We start from the raw sequence: 20884 nt of genomic DNA on the forward strand, positions 1-20884 counted from the left end.
TTTTGATTGGATCATTTGTCTTCTTGGAGTGGAGTCGAGTTAGTTCTTTATGTATTTTGGAGATCAAACCTCTATCTGATGTATCATTAGCAAATATATTTTCCCACAGAGTTGGGTCCCTTTTCATTTTGCTGATGTTTTCTTTAGCCATGCAGAAGCTTCTTATTTTGATGAGGTCCCACTTGTTTATTCTTTCCTTTATGTGCTTCTGCTTCTTAAATTGATCTGTTTCGACTCCCTCTTTGTGGTGTGTTCTTCTATGGTAGGAGACCTGTGAGTTTCAGTGTTGTAGCCTCCTTGATTTGAACTTGATGCTCCTGAGATGCCCTTTATGCCATTTATGTTGACTCTCTGGAAGTAAATGGGTTTTTATTGTTTTTTTGGTCATTCTTTTGAGGGTCCTTCCCTCCAGCTGCTTGACTGATGGTCACTCAGCCCTCCATGTCTTGTGTGTTGTTGTGCAAGTGTTTCCAGAAGAAAACCATAAAGCGTAGGAAACAAACCGGCATCAGCCAAAATAACTGCCCTCTGTAATCCCACTCTCAACAGCCAATGAACCAGTATTAATAAAGTTATAAAGAGATTAAGACTATTATAAGAAAGGAGAGAAATAAACTATAGTATAAGATCTAGTTCCCTAATATACACAAACTTGATGGACAAGAGATGAAAGTTTAAAAGCTATGTAGTAACATGGAGAATACCACAGTAGATTTCATCTTGGTAATCTCTAGTATTTACTGCTGTTATTTCTTTCTGGATCTCCCTCTGGTGATGTCAGGTGTTGACTCTGTCTGACCTTAGGCAGTCTGTTTGAGACTTCCAGGAATATACTGTCTGTGTCTGTCTCCTTCAGTTATTAATCTAGTCACTCTGCACTCTTCAGCAAGGCTTAAGCATCATAGGGTGGGGCAGAATATCTTCCCTGGTCTGCGCCTTTGTTTCCCCTCAGGCTACTGCTGCTCCAAGGAGAGTGGCCTGCCTGAGCAGGATGGCTGCTGCCTATGGGGAATGACTCAGTGCCATGGTCCCAGAATCTCCTCTCTCAGTTCTTTCCCCAAAGCTGCTGTTCCCAGTGTCTTTTCAAGTGTCTCTAACCCACTCTGCTCCTGCCTTTGCTGGAGCCCAGGGTAAGTGGCTGCAAATGAAAATTTGTGCATTGGCTCTTTAAACAGCTCTTTGCAACTCTATCCACCTGTCTCTGGCAGAGAGCGACTCTGACACTTTTCACAGCTGGCTGTTATTGGTATACTTTTTAAGCTCTGGTGCTCTAGGCTGGGGATCCCTGCTTATGGTTTAGACCTCATTTTCTCAGGGGGATCCAACTGGTCACTCTAATATCCCTCTGTTGCTTCTGCCTATGGGTGCCCAGTCAGTCTACCCAAGTCTCCCTGGCATCCTTACCAGTCAGGTTGTGCTGAAGGTTATTCTTCTGTCTGTCTGAGGTTATGTCTTCTCACTCACTACCGTTTAGTTGTTTGTTCTGGTTGATTTCTCCACAATTTAGTTGTAATTCCAAATTGATCCTGGTAGGAGGTCAGTGTGACTTTCATTCACTCCTATGCCATCTTACTGGTCCTCAGAAAGGTATGTATTCTCAGTTGTCTGAGAGATATATAATCATGAATGTGTTGCATTTGTTAATTTTTTATTTGTATATGTTGCAAAAGTTTATATTTTTATTCTTTTAATATAATGAGCTCTATTGATTGATGTCCAAATATTAAACCAAACTTGCATCCTTGGGATATACACTACTTGGTCAAAATGTATTACCCTTTCTTATATATTGATAATTTGATTTAGTACTATTTTGTCAAGTGTTGTTTTATGTACATGAGGAATATCTGTGTGTAACTTTTTTACAATTTTCTTTGTCAAGTTTTTATATTAAGGCTGACAGCCTTCTTAGTATTACGCTTTCTCTTTTTTCTAAAAAGTTAAAAATTATTTGATTATGATATATTTGAATCTTAATAATGTTTGTATATTGTAGGAAATATGTATTTTAGTTTTACGTCTTTATCCATTCTGACAATCTCTGCTTTTTTTAAACAAAAATTTCTTTCTTTTTAAAAAAATTTTTCAAATACATTTGTCTCCATTTGCCCACCATGATTTTCCCCTGCCCCACCCACCCCCACCTCCCCCATTAATCCTTCCCCACCTTGGCTTCGTCCATGTCTCCTTCATACCTGTTCCTTGATCTGACCCTTCCCCTACCCTTCCCCTTACCCTCCCCTTCCCCTCCCTGCTACCCCTCTCCCTCCCTCCCTTACTCCCATCCCTGTCAATTTCTTCTTCAATGTTGCTGGTCATATTTTCCTTGCATGCTTGCTTAGCTGATTAGGTTATATGGTATTTGCCTGGCATATTTCACTTAACATAATGCTCTCCGGTTCCATCCATGCTGTTGCGAAGGGTAATAGATTTTTTTTTCTTTCTTTCTTTCTTTCTTTCTTTCTTTCTTTCTTTCTTTCTTTCTTTCTTTCTTTCTTTCTTTCTTTCTTTCTTTCTTTCTTTCTTTCTTTCTTTCTTTCTTTCTTTCTTTCTTTCTTTCTTTCTTTCTTTCTTTCTTTCTTTCTTTCTTTCTTCCTTCCTTCCCTCCTTCCTTTCTTTCTTTCTTTCTTTCTTTCTTTCTTTCTTTCTTTCTTTCTTTCTTTCTTTCTTTCTTTCTTTCTTTCTTTTCTTTCTCCCCTTCCTTCCTTCCTTCCTTCCTTCCTTCCTTCCTTCCTTCCTTCCTTCCTTCCTTCCTTCCTTCCTTCCTTCCTTCTTTCTTCTGTGTAGTATTCCATTATGTAAATGTACCATACTTTTTTGATCCACTCATTTACTGATGGGCACTTAGGTTGCTTCCTGGACTTGGCTATTATTGTAAATTATGCTGCTATGAACATTGGGGTGCATAGGTTCTTTTGAATTGGTGTTTTGGAATTCTTAGGGTATAATCCCAGCAATGGAATCACTGAGTCAAATGGTGATTCCATTTTTTAGCTTTTTGAGGAAATTCCAAATTGTTTTTGACAGTGGCTGTACCAGTCTGATTCCCACCAACAGTGTACTAGGGTTCCCTTTTCTCCACAACCTCACCAGCACTTGTTGGTTGTTGATTTGTTAATGATGGTGATTCTGACTGGTGTGAAGTGGTATCTCACTGCAGTTTTAATTTGCATTTTTCTGATGGCTAGTGATGCTGAGCATCCTTTCATATGTCTCCGGGCCCTGTGTATGTCCTCCTTGGAGAAGTGTCTGTTCAGGTCCTTTGCCCATTTTTTAATTGGATTGCTTGTCTTCCTGGAGTGGATTTGTGTGAGTTCTTTATATATTTTGTAGATCAAACCCTAGTCTGAGGTATCATTGGCACATATATTTTCCCAAATGATTGGTTCCCTTTTCATTTTGCTGATGTTTTCTTTAGCTGTACAGAAGCTTCTTATTTTCATGAAGTCCCATGTATTTTTTTCTTTACATCCCTTGCTCTAGGGTACATATTGGTGAAAATAGTGCTGCATGGGATATCCAAGAGTTTCCTGCCTATATTCTCCTCTGGGACTTTTATGTCATCATGACATATATTTAAATCATGCATCTTGAGTTTATTTTTGTGTATGGTGTCAGTTGGTGTTCAAATTTCAATTTTATGCATGTAGCTGTCCAGCTCTCCGAACACCATTTGTTGAAGAGCCTATTTTTACTCCATTTTATGCTTCTGCACCCTTTGTCAAATATCAATTGACCATAGAGACATGGGTTTATTTCTGGGCTCTCTATTCTGTTCCACTGATGTATGTGTGTTCTTATGCCAGCGCCAGACTGTTTTGATTACAGTGGCCTTGTAATATAGTTTGATGTCCAGTATTGTGATCCCTCCTACGTTGTTTTTCTTTCTCAAAATTGCTGCAGCTATTTGGGGTTGTTTATGGTTCCATATGGATTTTTGAAATGTCTGTTCTATATCTGTGAAATATGTTACTGGTATTTTAATAGGGGTTACATTGAATCTATAAATTGCTTTGGGTAGTATGGACATTTTGATCATGTTAATTCTTCCAATCCATGAACACATTATATGTTTTCATTTATTTGTGTCTTCCTTAATGTCTTTCTTCAGTGTTGAATAGTTTCCTGAGTACAGGTCTTTTACCTCCCTGGGTAAGTTTATTGCTAGGTATTTTATTTTTCTTGTTGCTATAGCAAAGGGAATTTTTTTTTTTTTGCGATTTCTGATGCTGATATTTCATTTTTGGTATACAAAAAGGCTTTCGATTTCTGAATATTGACTTAGTATCCCACTGTTTTGCCAGATTCACTTATTAGGTCGACTAGTTTTTTGGTGGAGTTTATGGGATTTTCCATGTACAGTATCATGTCATCTACTTACAATGATAGTTTTACTTCTTCCTTCCCAATTTGGATGCTTTTTATTTCTTTTTCTTGTCTGATCACTGTGGCTAGGACTTCCAATACTATGTTGAATGACAGTGGTGAAAGTGGACATCCTTCTCTTGTTCTTTATTGAAGTGGGGAAGCTTTTAGTTTTTGCCCATTGAGTATGAGGTTGGCTGTAAGTTTTTCATATATGGCTTTTATTATGTTGAGGTATGCACGCTTTATTCCCACTCTGCTAAGTGTTTTTATCATAAATGGGTGCTGTACTTTATTGAATGCACTTTCTGGATCTATTGATATGATCATATGGTTTTTGTTTTTCCTTTTGTTTATGTGAGGTATTACATTTCTTCATTTGTGAATATTGAACCATCCTTGCATCCCTGGAATGAATCCCAGTTGATCATGGTGGATGATCTTTTTAATGTATTTCTGGGTGTGGTTTGCCAATATTTTGTTGAGGATTTTAGCATCTATTTTCATCAGCAATATTGGCCTGTAGTTTTCTTTCTTCGTTGTGTTGTTACCTGGTTTTGGGATTAGGATGATACTGGCCTCATAAAAAGAGTCTGGGAGTCTTCCCTCTTCTTGGATTTTTTGGAATAGTCTGAGAAGGAAAGGGGTTAGTTCATCCTTAAATGTTTTTGTAAAATTCTCCTGTGAAACCGTCAGGCCCTGAGCTTTTGTGTGCTGGGAGTTTCTTGATTACTGCTTCAATTTCCCCAGCTGTTAGCGGTCTGTTCAAGCTTTCTGTTTCCTCCTTCAGTGTTGGAAGATTATACTTTTCTAGAAATTTGTCCATTTCATCGAGCTTTTCAAATTTCATGGCATATAATTGTTCATAGTAGTTTCTTATAATCCTTTGTATTTCTGTGGTATCAGTTGTTATTTTTCCCTTTCATTTCTGCTATTATTTATTTGTGTCCTCTCCCTTGTTTTTTTGATGAGTCTGCTTAAAGGTTTGTTGATTTTGTTGATCTTTTCAATGAGGGAGCTCCTGAATTTGTTGATTCTTTGATTTGTTCTTTTTGTCTCTATGTCATTCAGTTCTGCTCTGATCTGGATTATTTCCTTTCTTCTATTCACTCCAGGCTTTGTTTATTGTTTCTCCAGTTATTGAAGCTGGAGGATTAGGTCATTTATTTGAAATGTTTCTATCTTTTTTAGGTAGGCTTGTATTGCTATGAATTTCCCTCTCAGGCCTGCCTTCGCTGCATCCCATAGGTTTTGGTTTGTTGTGTGTTTGTTTTCATTTGTTTCCAGAAACTTTTTGATTTCTTCTTTGATTTCATTATTGACCCATTCATTGTTTAATAGTGTGCTATTCAATCTCCATCCATTTGAATATTTTTGAGTTTTTTTCTTTAGGTTGATTTCTAGTTTCAAGCCCTTGTGGTCTGAGAAAACGCTTGTTATGATTCCAATGTTCTTGATTTTGTTAAGGTGTCTTTGTGTCCTATCATGTGGCCTATCTTTGAAAATGTTCCATGTGCATTTGAAAAGAATGTGTATTTCGCTTCTTTGTGTTAAGAGGTTCTATATATGTCAGTTAAGTCCATTTCATCTAATGCATCATTCGGGTCCACAATATCCTTGTTGATGTTTTGTTTGGAAGATCTATCCATTTTTGACAGTGAGGTGTTAAAATCCTCTACTATCAGTGTGTTACTGTCTATTTCTTTCTAGAAGTCCTCCAAGATTTTCCTTGTCTATTGTGGTGGTCCTCTGTTGGGTGCATATAGGTTTACAAGATTTACATCTTCTTGATGGATTCTTCCTGTGAGCGTTATGAAGTGTCCTTCTGTCTCTTTTTATGGCCTTTTGTTTTGAAGTCTATTTTGTCTGATATAACTATTACTACCCCTGCTTTTTTCCCCTGTTCATTTTCTTGGAATATTTTTTCCATCCCTTTACTTTCAGCCTATGTAGGTCCTTTTTTTCTTAGGTGGGTCTCTTGTAGGCAGCATATATGTGGATCACATTTTCTTATCCATTCAGCTATCCTATGTCTTTTGATCGGGGCATTTAATCCTTTTACATTTAAAGTTATTATTGATAAGTACTTATTAATTTTGTTCCCTTTGTACCTGTGATCCTCTCTTTTTCACTTTTTTTTCCATTTTCTTAAAGCCATCCCTTTAGCATATCTTGCAATGCTGGTGTGGTAGAGGTGTATTCTCTTAGCTTTTTTCTTGTCTGGGAAACTCCTTACTTCACCTTCCATTTTAATTGAGAGCCTTGCTGGGTAGAGCAGCTTTGGTTGCAGGCCTTTGCTTTTAATTACTTGGAATATTTCTTGCCATTCCCTTCTGGCTTGTAGTGTTTCTGTGGAGAAGTCAGCTCCTAGCCATATTGGGGCTTTCTTGTGTGTTACTACTTGTTTTTCCCTTGCTGCCTTATAGCATTCTCTGTTTGTCTTTGACATTTGCCATTTTAATGATGATGTGTCTTGGAGTGGGTCTCATCAGGTTCCTCTTTAGTGGGACCCCCCTGTGCTTCCTGGACTTGTGTGACTTTTCCTCTCCTCCAATTAGGAAAGTTTTCCATCATCACTTTTTTCAAACAGGTTTTCTATTCCTTGTTCCTCTTCTCCTTCTGGTATCCCTATTATACGGATATTATTATGTTTCAGGTTGTCCTGCATTTCCCTAAATGCCCCTTGGTTCTTTTTTAATCTTTTTTCATTTTCTTGCGCTTTCTGGGATCTTTTTTCTACCTTGTTCTCCAGCTCACTGATTCGATCATCTTCTTCATTTAGCCTGCTTTTGATTTCTTCTGGTGTGTTCTACAATTCAGAAATTGTATTCTTCATTTCCTCTTGTTTCTTTTTGATAGTTTTTATATCTTATTTCATGCTGATATAGTTTGCAGTAAGTTCCTCATAGTTTCTCTGCAGTTTTTGGTAATTGTCTTTGAGTTCACTGAGCTCACTGAACTTCCTTAGAACTGTTGTCTGAAATTCAACAACTGATAGTTTACTTGCCTCTGTTTCATTTAGTTCTCTTTGTGGAGATTCCTCCTTTCCCTTCAATTGGGGATGTTTCTTTTCCCCCCTGTTATTTGTGAGACTCTTCTTTTTTGCGTCTGCTTCTTAAGTTGACCTGTCTTGATTTCCTGACTTCGTGGTGTGAACTTCTGTGGTAGGAGAGTACCTTTTTTTTTCTTTCTTCCTGGATCTGCCTCTGATGATGTCAGCTGTTGACTCCATCTTCAAGAGACTTCTAAGAATCTACTGTCTGTGTCTTTCTCCCTCAGTTGCTAATCTAGTCACTGTCCCCTCAGTAGTCAGGGCTATGCATAGTCCCTCCTGTGGGTGGGGCTATTGTGTCCTTTTACACTGCTGCAACTCAGGGTAGTGGTCTGCCTGAGCAAGATGGCTGCTGCCGTATAGGGGTGGAGTGAGCCCTGGGATACCTCCGGCTACTTTTCAGTTCTCTCCCGACACCTCTGTTGCTAGACTCTCCTCAATTGTATCTAGACCACTCTGCATACCCTTTAGCCAGGAATCTACTATCTGTGACTCCTGTTCTGTACTCAGCAGTCCAGTTTGCTCAGCACTGGCCAGGTGGAGCCTCCTGGGGGTGGGGCTATTGTGCCCTTTCATGCTGCTGCTGCTCCTTGGGAGTGGTTTGCCTGAGCAAGATGGCAGCTGAGGAATGGGGGGGTGAGTCAGCACTGGGACCCATCCACTCTCTCAGTTCTTTCCCCAAAGCCTCCCTCTCCAGTCTCTTCTCTGGCTCCAGCCCACTATACCCCTACTTCTGCTTGCAAGATTGTGCAAGCAGAACCCAAGGAACCTGCTGGAGCCCAGGGTAAGTGGCTGCCACTACAAATTTTTGCGTTGGCCCTTTAAATGGCTCTTTGTGTCTCCAGCTGCCTGTCTCTGCCAGAGAGCACCCTGCCACTTTTCACCGCTGGCTGCAATCTGTGGGCTCTTTGGGCTCTGGTGCTGTAGGCTGGAGATCCCTGCTTATGGTTTAAACCATGCTCTTCTCAGGGTGATCCAACTAGTCATTTCAATATCCCTCTGGTGCTGCTGCCTATGGGTACCTATTCTACCTTCTCAATCCTCTACTGCACTCCATACTGGTTAGGTTGTGCTAAAGCTGATTCCTCTGTGCGAGGTTTTAAGGCTCCTCTTTCACTACTGTTCAGTTGTTTTCCAGATGATTTCTCCACAATTTAGTTGTAATTCCAGAATGTCCTTGGAGGAGATCTGTGTGACTTCCACTCACTCCTCCACCATTTTTAAGTCTCCAATCTCTGCTTTTTAATTAATTGTTTACTCCATTGATATTTAATGTAATTATTAATATGCTATGATTTGCACCTTTTATTTTATTTATTTTCTATATATTCCCTCTATATTTGGACCTCTTATTCCTACTTCTCTACATTTTCAAAATTATTTGAATAATGTTTAGAATACCATTTTTTTATTGTTGTTCAAGTACAGCTGTTTCCATTTTCCCACCATCACTTTCCCTTGCTCCACCTTCAATCGTTCCCCACTTTGGCTTTGTCCATGGGTCCTTTATACATTTTCCATGACAATCCTTCCCCTTTCTTTCTCCCATTATCCTCCTCCACCCTGTCCTCTGATCACTGTCATTTTGTTCTTTATTTTAATGTCTCTGGTTCTATTTTGCTCCATTGTTTGTTTTGTTGATTAGTTTCCACTTATAGGTGAGATCATATGGTATTTGTCTTTCACCACCTGGCTTATTTCGCTTAGCATAATATTCACCAGTTCAATCCATGCTGTCGTGAGGGTAGGAACTCCTTATTGCTTTCTGCTGTGTAGTGTTCCATTGTGTAAATGTACCAGTTTTTTTGATCACTCATATACTGATGGGCACATAGGTTGTTTCCAGCATTTGGCTATTGTAAATTGGGCCCTATGACATTGGGATGCATAGGTTCTTTTGAATTGATATTTCAGGATTCTTAGGGTATTATCCAAGTAGTGGAATTGCTGGATCAAAAAATTTCATTTTCAGTTTTTTTAAGGAAATTCCATGCTCTTTTCCCCAGTGACTGTACCAGTATGCATTCCCACCAACAACATACTAGGGTTCCTTTTTTTCCCACAACCTTGCAAGCACTTATTTGTTTGTTGACTTGTTTATGATGCATTTTAATGTATCTGTTTTTATTTTTATTCATTTTTTCATTAATGTTTGCTGGAGTGATTTTCAATACTCATATTTGCATTTCATGGTGTTGTTAGAGTTAATATTCTACTATATACATCTGACCAGATGGTCTCCAGCCAGGTAATGTGAACAATAGAGACATTTATTGAACAATATACAAGATACAAGAAGCATAATACATAGAACAATGATGGTTTAGTCCCCTTCAAAGTAGGCACCTCTAGACCTCACACAGTCCTCCCAACCACCATCAGCTGCCCCATTGTATTTTACTGAATTTCATCAATCATCTGAAATCTCTTCCCTTTTGAAAGTGATTTTAGTCTTGGGAAAAGTGAGAAGTCATAGGGTATTAAATCTTGGCTGTACGGGGGCTGAGTCACCTGGGTGATTTGATGTTTTGCCAAAAAAACTCAGCATGAGTAGGAGCATTGTTGTGATTAAGCTGCCAATCACCAGTTGCCCATAGCTGTGGCCTTCTGAAACACAAAATAGTTTCCACAGAGGAATTTTCAAGAGTAATGCAAAATTTGATGCAGATTTCATTATTCTACTTGCTCAATCATTTTGACTGTGACAGCCACACAGTACACATGCTCACTCAATGGCATCTACCACCCCCACTGACTAGTACAGTGAAGTTACTGTTTTTCACACATGTGCATTCCAGTCCACTCTTGTTGGCTGTCAGTTTACATCAGTGACTCACAAACTGTTCTCATTATATCAACAATGGCTGGACTTTTTTCCAGACAGACCTCATATATTGGGGAGGACAAAAGTAGGTTCACTGTTGTGAGAACACAAAACACAGTTTATTTGTGTTTTATTATTTACTTATTAATTATTGTATTATCTAATGAACAACTGTAAACCTGCTTTTGCCTCACTGTATATATGTGCAGATACATCTTTTATAAGTTTTATCATTATATTTATAATGTTTCTAGAATTAGTCTACCTTTTAAAATCTTTTTAGAGTTTCAGATATTTGTTTCTGTATTTTTCCCAATTTTTTGTAGTTTTTATGAAAGACAGCCTGGTAAAAGGTCACAAAGTCACAAATATTTCTGCCTCTGTGCTTTTATTCATGCTTTTATCCTCTTTAAATACTATAACATTTTTTGCACCCATTCAGACTTAAATTTAAAAATCAAAAGATTGTATTCTATGTAATTTGCCTCCAAAACAGTCATATATTTCTCCTACACTACGATTGTATGAAACTAATGTGCTGAGGAAGAGTCACAAATGCAAAAATTTATGGCCTTGAGCTTCAACTTGGCATTCAAATCTTGGCCAAACAATTTTTCAGTGGCCTTTATGCCCACTACATTTATTTCACATTTTCCATGACACCCTAAAAATTTGTTCAAGTTATTAAGTTATACATTCTCCAACTTTTTATCCTCTTAATGCATTCAGCAATTTGTATTTTGTGTAGAGAAAATGTCCAATATTAAGTAGAAGTTTCTTAAACATTTTGCCATTTTCTGAAAATATGTTTTTGTCTGATCTTATTTCTTTTCACTGTGAAAGAAATGTTCTGTTGCCTATCAATTTCCTTTCCCTTCCTTCATTAAAAATTTTATTTCCTTCAGCTTCTTAATGTTGATCAGTTTTTCTTTCATTCATTTTTTTACATTTTTGACTTACTCTTCTTTCTTCATACAAAAGTACTTAGTTTACCCCTCTTATTAAGAATCAGCCTTCACTCTGTAAAAATCAAAATCAACAAAAACAAGAAAAATTAACTTTTCTATTATATATAGTGGTACCATACGTTTTATCATCCAGGCACATTAGAGTAAAAGAAAAAAAAATTAGATTATTACAAATAAGTATGTCAGAGGAACTGGAGCACCTAGCACCCTAATAATGTGTTTCTTTAAATCTTTTATCTGATCTTTAACATTTTTTTGCAGATACTATCATGATCTCTCATTAAGAAATTACAGTAAGTGATTCAGTTCAGGAAAATGAGTCACTACGTCATATTAAAAGCAATACAAATTTAACAAAGAGTTACTGAATGAAAGTGGGATTTGGCTGTCTGCTGCCACTCATGTAGGCAAATTCCAGAGGCAAAGGTTTGGTGAGAAAGGAGAAGGAGTCTTTTACAAAAGCTACATAATCTGGGATGATCGCAGCCTCCTGCCTCAGCTCATCCCCCCAAGAATACCCAATAGAAACCCTAGCCACCCTATGCCAGGACAGTCCCAGGCTGCACCCAGAGTTCTTCTCTTATTCAAAATACAGTCCTTCAAGAATTGCAGATGGTCTCTGAGTCATCCCCTAAGCAGCTCAGCTTCTCTCCCCACCACTGTCTGGCTTCAAGCTTGCTCCTTTTTGAGCCATTATTTGCCAGGCAGCTTCCAGAGTCAGCCAGTGCAAAACACCAGCCTGCAAGTATGTACAGTTGACCCAAGAGAAAAAGCATCTCTCCCTGCCCTCAGTTTTAAAAAGCTACCCTGTAGGCTGGCTGGTGCTCAAATTTTTCCGTGTTTCAGGAGGGTCCACCCTCACTCCATCCAATCTTGTCTTTTCCCCAGCTAGACTGACAGGTCTTCACCAGACCAGAAGAGAGTAGGAAGGTTTTTCCGCTTAGTCAATAACCTGGCTAGACTTACACATGCTTAGCCCAACTACATCCTCCCACCATGTCCTGCTGGAGGCAGAGCAGGGGGAATTTGTCCTTATGTGCCTTGCTACCCTGGTTACTCAGGAAATGTATCACTGTGCCTTTGGTGCCTCCCCTTTGCTCCAGCTGGCATTTGGGGCACTGGCCAGGTTACCCATATCAAGTTCCAAGGCTGAATGTTCTACCATGGAGGTAAAAATGCATTAAGATACCATATAGACGGTATTGCAGAGGAGTGAAAGGAAGTCAGATGGTGGAGGAGTGAGTGGAAGTCACACTAACCTCCTCTCAGGACCAACCTGGATTACAACTAAATTGTGGAGAAATCACCTGGAACAAACAACTGAACAATAGTGAGAGGGGAGCCTTATAACTTCAGAAAGACAGAAGAATCAGCTTTACTACAACCTAACTGGTAAGGAGTGTGGTAGAGAATTGAGAAGGCAAGCAGGGTGCCCATGGGTGGCAGTACCAGGATATTGAAACGGACCATTGGATCCCCCTGAGAAGAGCGGGGTCTAAACCATAAGCTGGGACCTCCAGCCTATAGCAGCAGAGCCAAAAAAGTACAGAGATAACAGCCAGCTGCATTTGCTCTCTCCCAGAGACTAGTGGCTGGAGATGCAAAGGCTGTTTAAAGGGCCAATACATAAATTTTTTTATTGCAGACACTTACCCTGGGCTTCAGCAAAGGTCAAAGCAGAGTGGGCTGAAGATGCTGGAGGAGAGACTGGGGAAGAAGGCTTTGGGGAGAGAACCGAGAGAGTAGCTGGCAGGATCTCGGTGCTGACTCATTCCCCATGTGGCAGCAGCCATCTGGCTCAGGAAGACCACACCCTAGAGTGACAGCAACATGAGAGGACCCAAGAACCCCACCCCCAGGAGGGACTTTCCCCCTCCCTGTGGTATTTCTTAAGCCAGCCTGCTGAGTGCAGAGTGACTAGATTAACGGCTGGAGGAGAGCCACAGACAACAGATTCCTGGAGGTCTCAAACAGGCTGCCTAAGGTCAGACAGGGTCAACCTCTGACATCATCAGAGGCAGATCCAGAAAGAAAAAAACAGCAGTCTCCTACCATAGAAGTTCATACCACAAGGTCAGGAAATCAAGATAGATCAATTTAAGAAGCAGATGCAAAAAAGATTCTCACAAATAATGGGAAGACAAATAAACATCCCCCAATCAGAGGGAAAGGAGGAATCCCCAGAAAGAGAACTAAATGAAATAGAGGCAAGTAAGCTATCAGATACTGAGTTCAAAACAATGGGTATAAAGAAGCAAAATGAGCTCAGTGAGCTCAGAAAGAATTACCAAAAACTGCAGGGAAACTACAAGGAACTTACTGCAAACTATATCATCATGAAAAATGACATAGAAACTATCAAAAATAGACAAGAGGAAATGAAAAATACAATTTCTGAATTGAAGAACACACCAGAAGAAATCAAAAGCAGGCTAAATTAAGTAGCTGATTGAATCAGTGAGCTGGAGAACAAGGTAGGAAAAAGATCCCAGACAGAGCAAGAAAATGACAAAAGACTCAAAAAGAATAAAGAGGCATTTGGGAGATTCAGGACAACCTGAAACATAAAAATATCCATATAATAGGAATATCAGATGGAAGAGAAGAGGACGAAGGGATAGAGAACCTGTTTGAAAAAATAATGATGGAAAACTTCCCTAATTGGAGGAGAGAACAAGTCACACAAGTCTAGGAAGCACAGTGGGTCCCATTCAAGAGGAAACCAACAAGGCTCACTCCAAGACACATCATCATTAAAATAGCAAGTATCAAAGACAAACAGAGAATCCTAAAGGCAGCAAGGCAGAAACAGGGAGTAACTTATAAGGGAGTCCTGATAGAGCTAGCACCTGACTTCTCCACAGAAACACTACAAGCCAGAAGGGAATGGCAAGAAATATTCCAAGTCATGAAAAGCAAAGGCCTGCAACCAGGACTGCTCTACCCAGCAAACGGCCTGCTCTCAATTAAAATGGAAGGTGAAATAAGGAGTTTCCCAGACAAAAGAAGGCTAAAAGAATACACCTCCACCAAACCAGCATTGCAAAGTATGCTAAAGGGACTGCTTTAAGAAGATGAAAAAAAAAGAGTCTATGAATACCAAGTTCCTTTCACAGTCACCAATACTTGACATTACCAATATTTTTAATACTTAATCTGATTGTGACAATGATATGTTATTTTAACTGTTTCTTTATTATTTTTTGAAACTAAACCTGTTTTTGTATATTTCTTGCCTATTTCTATTATTTTTAAAAATCTTCAAATGACATTTTGGTATTCTTTATCCATTTTTTGATTAAATGTTTGTAGAATTTTTTCCCTAAAAAACCCTATTAACCCCTTTTTAGATATGTTACAAATACTTTCCTATTCTATTACTTGTCCTTTAACTTTTTTTATACATATATTACTATATAGTCTTAAATGTTTAATATGGTCATATTATCAATATCTTACTTGATAGCTTCTGGTTTGAATATCTTACTTCAGGGTAAGAAAAATATTATTTTGTATTTTCTCCTAAAACTCCTGAGATTTTACATATTGATTTTTAACTCACCTGAATATTTCTTGTATAATGTGTGAAATCGGGCTCTATATTTGCTTTATCATATATTACATCATTAGACAGATGTACACATTTGTTTCTAGAATGCTCATTTTATTTCATTGATTTACCTGATTATTTCTGTGCTGGTGTCATGTTGTTTTAATTACTGAGACTTTTCATGGATTTAAATTTTTTAATATTTTATAATGGATCTTGACATTTAAAAAAATAAATAAAATCAATTTGCTTTAAAAAAATAAAAGAAAGAAGGAACTCCTACCTTTTGCAACTACATGGATGGAACTGGAGAATATTAAGTGAAATAAGCCAGTCAGTGAAAGACAAATACCATATGATCTTACCTATAAGTGGAATCTATTCAACAAAATAAATGAACAAACAAAATAAACCACAGGCACAGAAACATGGAGCAGACCAAAAATAACCAGAGGGGAAGCAGAAGGAGGACAGTGGTGGAAAGAAGAAGGGACTAAAGAAAGAACATGTATGAATGACCCATGGACATGGACAACAGAGTGGGAATTGACTATGGGAGAGGGGGGCAAGGTGGGGTGGGTGGGGAGGGCAAAGGGCAAAAAATTGAGACAAGTGTAATAGAATAAATATGATTTAAAAATAAAAATAAATAAAATTTTTATCATGTTTAAAAAATAATACCATAGTTATTAAGTACACTCAACTTTTTAATGTTATATTTTATTGTTTATGCTATTACTTTTGTCCCAGTTTTTCCCACATTACCGCCCTCCACCTAGCCCCCATACTCCCTCAGGCAATTCCCACACCATTGTCTAGGTCCATGGACCATGCATATATGTCTTTTGGCTAATCTCACTTTCTTTCAACCTGTAAATCCATTTCTTTGGACAGCTGTCAGTCTGCTCCATGTTTCTAAGCATCTGATTCTATTTTTCTCAATAGTTAATTTTGTTCATTAGGTTCCACATATAAGTGAGATCATATGATATTTGTCTTTCATTGACTGGCTTATTTAATTTATCATAATAGTCTCCAGGTCCATCCATGCTGTGGCAAACCATGAGTTCTTTCTTTTTTACTGCTGAGTAGTATACCACTGTGTAAATGTACCACAGCTTTTTTATCTACTCATCTATTGATGAGCATTTAAACTGTTTCCAGTTCTTTGCTACTGTAAATAACACTGCTATGAACATAGGGGTACATATATTCTTTTGAATTGGTGTTTCAGGATTCTTAAGATGTATTCCCAGAAGTGGAATCATTAAGTCAAAAGGCAGTCTCCTTTTAAATGTTTTTGAGGAAAGTCCATACTATTTTCCACAGTGGCTGCACCAGTCTGCATTCCCACCAGCAGTGTACTAGGGTTCCCTTTCCTCCACATCCTTGCCAGCACATGCTGTTTGCTGATTTGATGGTTGCCATTCTGGCAGATGTGAGGTGATATCTCATTGTGGTTTTGATTTACATCTCTCTGGTGATTAGTAATGTTGAGCATTTTTCATATGCTTATGGAAAATCTGTATGTCCTCTTTGGAAAAGTGTCTATTTAGGTTCTTTTCCTATATTTTAATTGGATTATTTGTCTTGCTGATGAGTTGTGTAAGTCAATTATATATTTCAAAATTAAATCTTTATCACATGTATCATTGGCAAATATCTTCTCTCATACAGTGGGTTCCCTTTTTATTTTGATGGTTTCTTTAGCTATGCAAAAAATTTTAATTTGATGTAGTCCCCTTTATTTTTCTCCTTTGTTTCCCTTGCCCTAAAGATAGATTGGCAAAAATATTGCTATGCAAGATATCTGAAATATTACTCCCTATGTTCCAGATTTTAATGATTCAAGACTTACATTTAAGTCTTTTTCTCCATTTTGAATTTAGTCTTGTGCATGATGTAAGTTGGTAGTCAGTTTCCTTATTTTGCATATACCAGTCCAGTTTTCCCAACACCATTTACTGAAGAGACCGTCTTTACTCCATTGTATGCTCTTGCCTCATTTGTCAGTATTAATTGAGCATGCGGGCATGCATTTATTTCTGGGTTCTGTTTCTTTGATCTGCATATTCTATGCATATTTTTTTCTCCCCTGGTTATGGTTACCCAGTTGTTTATTACTTGTGAGCAATTAAACAAAAGACAAAAATCACAGAACAAGAGCATGGGGTGGGTACTGCAGGGTAGGGAACAGATATAAAACACAGATGTGCAGATTTCCCCACAAACCTCCAGTATCAACCTCTTAAGTCTGTAGCAGAAGGCTGCTTGCCACAGTCAAGATCCTTCACCAATCGCCGCTATTCATGGGTGCCAAACCAGGGCCAATGGTGTGACTTTTGAATCTGGGGTCCTCAAAATGAGTACAGAAAAGTCCATAAACAATACCCTCCAACTGTGTAAATTTGTTGAAAAAAGGTAATGTGACAAATCTATACTCACTGACAATTAACTTTGTTACAAAAAAAATTAACTTTGAGGTTTATTTTTGTAAATTTTTTAATCAGAGAAAACAACATACTCCTTGGGGAAAGGTGAGGAATGGAAAAGACAGGCCCTGAGTAAGAGTTGTTACAACAGCACCTGGAGTGGTTAGACCTGCCTGGGAGAGAACCACAGGCCCTGCCTCACTGCTCGAGGGACAGCCTATCTGTGGCTCAGCTGGCCAGTCCACACGCTGGACACAGCTGCTATAGATCCAAGTCATAAAACTCTTCCAGTTCCTCCTGAAAAATGTTTCACTCATCTTCACTATCTTTCAGGTCGCTGTCCTCACTTGCAGCCAAAAGCATAAGCAACATTTTGCCCAGCACGAAGACGACAACATCTCTTCACCATGGTCAAAAGGGTTGCTGTTCTCAGTTTCCTTAATGAGCTTCCAGAAGTGGTTCCTTCGTTGGGCCCAGTATCTCCTTGACGTTCCCACTTTCTGTCTCTGTGGCTCCTCTATGGCCATCAGGGTAGCATGCTTGTAAACACAATTCCTCCAATTGGGCAGCTCCCACATCCTTCATAAAAATACTTGCACACCTTGTTGCTCATTGCCTCCTTGTATTTCTGAATGAGTTTCTGCTTCATTTCTTTCTCCTGTATCCAGTACTCACGTGGAATGACAGATGTGATCTGGTGTTTGGGCCAGGACTTCATGATCTTTTTTTTTAAGTATATTTTATTGATTATGTTATTACAGTTTTCCCATTCTTTTTTCTCCCCTTTATCTGCCTCTACCCACTACCCACACTCCCTCCAGCATTCCCCCAACTTAGCTCATATCCGTGGGTCATACAAATAGGTTCTTTGCCTTCTCCATTTCCTATACTATTCTTAACCTCTCCCCCTCTATTTTATATTTACCAACTATGCTTCTTATTCCCTGTACTTTTTCCCTTATCCTCACCATTCCCCATCCCCACTGACCTCCCACCATGTGATCTCCATTTCTGTGATTCTGTTTCTGTACTAGTTATTTGTTTATTTTGTTTTTGTTTTTTTTTAGGTTCAGTTGTTGATAGTTGTGAGTTTGTTGTCATTTTACTGTTCATAGTTTTGATCTTCTTTTTCTTAGATAAGTCCTCTTAATATTTCCTGTAATAAAGGTTTGGTGATGATGAACTCCTTTAACTTTACCTTATCTGGGAAGCACTTTATCTGCCCTTCCATTCTAAATGATAGCTTTGCTGGATTGAGTAATCTTGGATGTAGGTCCTTGCTTTTCATGACTTCGAATACTTCTTTCCTGTCTTTCCTTGCCTGTAATGTTTCTTTTGAGAAATCAGCTGATAGTTTTATGGGCACTTCTTTGTAGGTAACACTCTCTTTTTGCTGCTTTTAAGATTCTCTCTTTGTCTTTAAACTTTGGCAATTTAATTATGATGTTTCTTGGTGTGGCTCTCTTTGGGTCCAACTTATTTGGGACCCTCTGAGCTTCCATACAAGGAAATGTATGTCTATTTCCTTGGCCAGATTGGGGAAATTCTCCTTAATTATTTTTTCAAATACATTTTCAATTTCTTGCTCTTCCTCTTCTCCTTCTAGCACCCCTATAATTTAGATGTTGAAACACTTAAAGTTGTCGCAGAGATTCCTAAGCCTCTCCTTATTTTTTGGAACTCTCGCTTCTTCATTCTGTTCCAGTCAGATATTTATTTCTTCCTTTTGTTCCAAATCGTTGATTTGAGTCCCAGTTTCCTTCTCTTCACTGTTGGATCCCTGTATATTTTACTTTATTTCACTTTGTATAGCCTTCATTTCTTCCTTTATTTTGTTGCCATAATCAATCATTTCTGTGACCATACTGATTCATAGTGTTTTGACATCTACATCTGAGAGATTGACTATCTCCTCATTGCTTACTTTTTTTCTGGAGTTTTGATCTGTTGTTGCATTTGGGCCATATTTTTTTTGTCTTGGCACACCTGTTATGTTGTAAGGGGTGGAGACTTAGGTATTCACCAGGCTGGGGCAACCTACTTTGCTGCATTGTAGCTCTGTATTTTGGGGAGAGGTCAGAGAGGGAACAATGCCACTTGCTTGGCTCTCCTCTCACTTTGAAGAAGCTGGACGTTTCTCCTGCCACCACAATCCCCACAGGTTTTTACAGCTAGAGGTTCTAAGACTTTATTTTCCCCACACTAGAACTCTGGGTTGCACAGTCTTACCTGCATGTGAATGTGGAACCACCTGGTCCACCAGCCACCAGCCCACCCACCCAGTCCACCAACCACCGCCTTGCTACATACCTTCTCCACCCTGGCTGCCCACCTCTACCCCTCCTTCCAGCCTGGATGAATGTTTCTTCTTTAAATCCTTGGTTGTTGGACTTCCAGACAGTTTGATATTTTGGCAGTTCTGCTTTTTTTAAAAAAAATTGATTGTTTCCTTCTTTTGGTTGTGTGAGGAGGCAAAGTGTATCTATCTAGTGTATCTATCTATGCCTTCATCTTGGCTAGAACTCCCAGGACAAGATCTTACCCTCAAATTGCTTAGCACTCCTCCACTTGCGAATACACTTGGGACCTTAGGTGTGGTTGCAGTTGGAGAGGATCCAAGAGTGGTGCTCACTGGGGTTGACTTTCTCATAGACCACCTGCATGCAGATCCCACACACCTTGTCCTTACTGTGATGGACAACAAATGGGAGCTCCATGTCCTTCTCATGGGCCACAATGCAAGATTCTATATGTTGTGATCTCTGGGCAACATCCATGGGATGGAGGACCTGCAGCCCACACAGATCACAGGAATCTCCATGGAGATACACAGTTTTCCCTATAGTGACACTCTTCAACTGCTTCACAGGGACAAAACTGCTGCTTTCCTTCTACTGCTGGCTGCTCCTTCTCCAAATCTTTCTTGGTCACTGAGCACTGCAAGGGTGATTCGGTGCAAGCAGGGATAGTTCAGCCCCAATAGGGCTACCTAGGCACAAACTCAATGGCATTCACCCAGTCTTCTGAACTTGCTCCTATAGTTGCAAAGTTGGAATTTCTTGACTCAGTCTCACCTGTTTCATTTTAACAATTGGTCCAACTACTGATGAGAGAGTTGAGGAAGCAGCAAGGGATGGTTTTGAAGTTAAATCTGTAGTAATCGCTTCTTCCTGTTTCAATAGGTTGTTATGTTCACATATGAAGTGGTCTCTGTAAATACAGTACCCTTGCTGAAAATACTTGCATACTACACTGTATGGACTGTCAGAGAGGTCATGAAAGTAGTGGGTTATCTCCTTCCTTACAAACCCCATGCACGTGAAAAGCCACTGAAGTGTTTTGGACAGGGCAGGATAGATCTCTATGCATATTCTTATGCCAATACCAAGCAGTTTTGATTACAGTGGCCTTATAGTATAGTTCGATATTAGACATTGTGATTCCTCTAAATTTGTTCTTTTTTCTCAAGATTGCTGAGACTATTCAGGGTCTTTTTTTGTTTTTGTTTCTGTATAAATTAAAAAAAATTTTATGGTTAACGAATGACTTATTTACATCAATGATTTTCTAACAAATGAAAGTTTGAATTATCTTTGTTTCCTGAGGAAGTCAAGGTGTGCTGTGGAGTATGTGTGTTTTTTTTTAAATCCTCACCCAAGGGTATGTTTCTATTGATTTTGAGAGAGAGGAAGG

General features: G+C 38.9%; 1 pseudogene; it reads right to left on the bottom strand.

The window, feature by feature from the left end:
• Positions 1-17452: 17452 nt before the first annotated feature.
• Positions 17453-20560, bottom strand: LOC129067919 (E3 ubiquitin-protein ligase makorin-1-like; annotated as a pseudogene).
• Between the last annotated feature and the right edge of the window lie 324 nt (positions 20561-20884).

Source organism: Pteronotus mesoamericanus, unplaced genomic scaffold (genome assembly GCF_021234165.1).
Source record: "Pteronotus mesoamericanus isolate MK-2021 breed Mesoamerican mustached bat unplaced genomic scaffold, CSHL_Meso_final contig_20, whole genome shotgun sequence".
NCBI classification, from domain to species: Eukaryota; Metazoa; Chordata; class Mammalia; order Chiroptera; family Mormoopidae; genus Pteronotus; species Pteronotus mesoamericanus.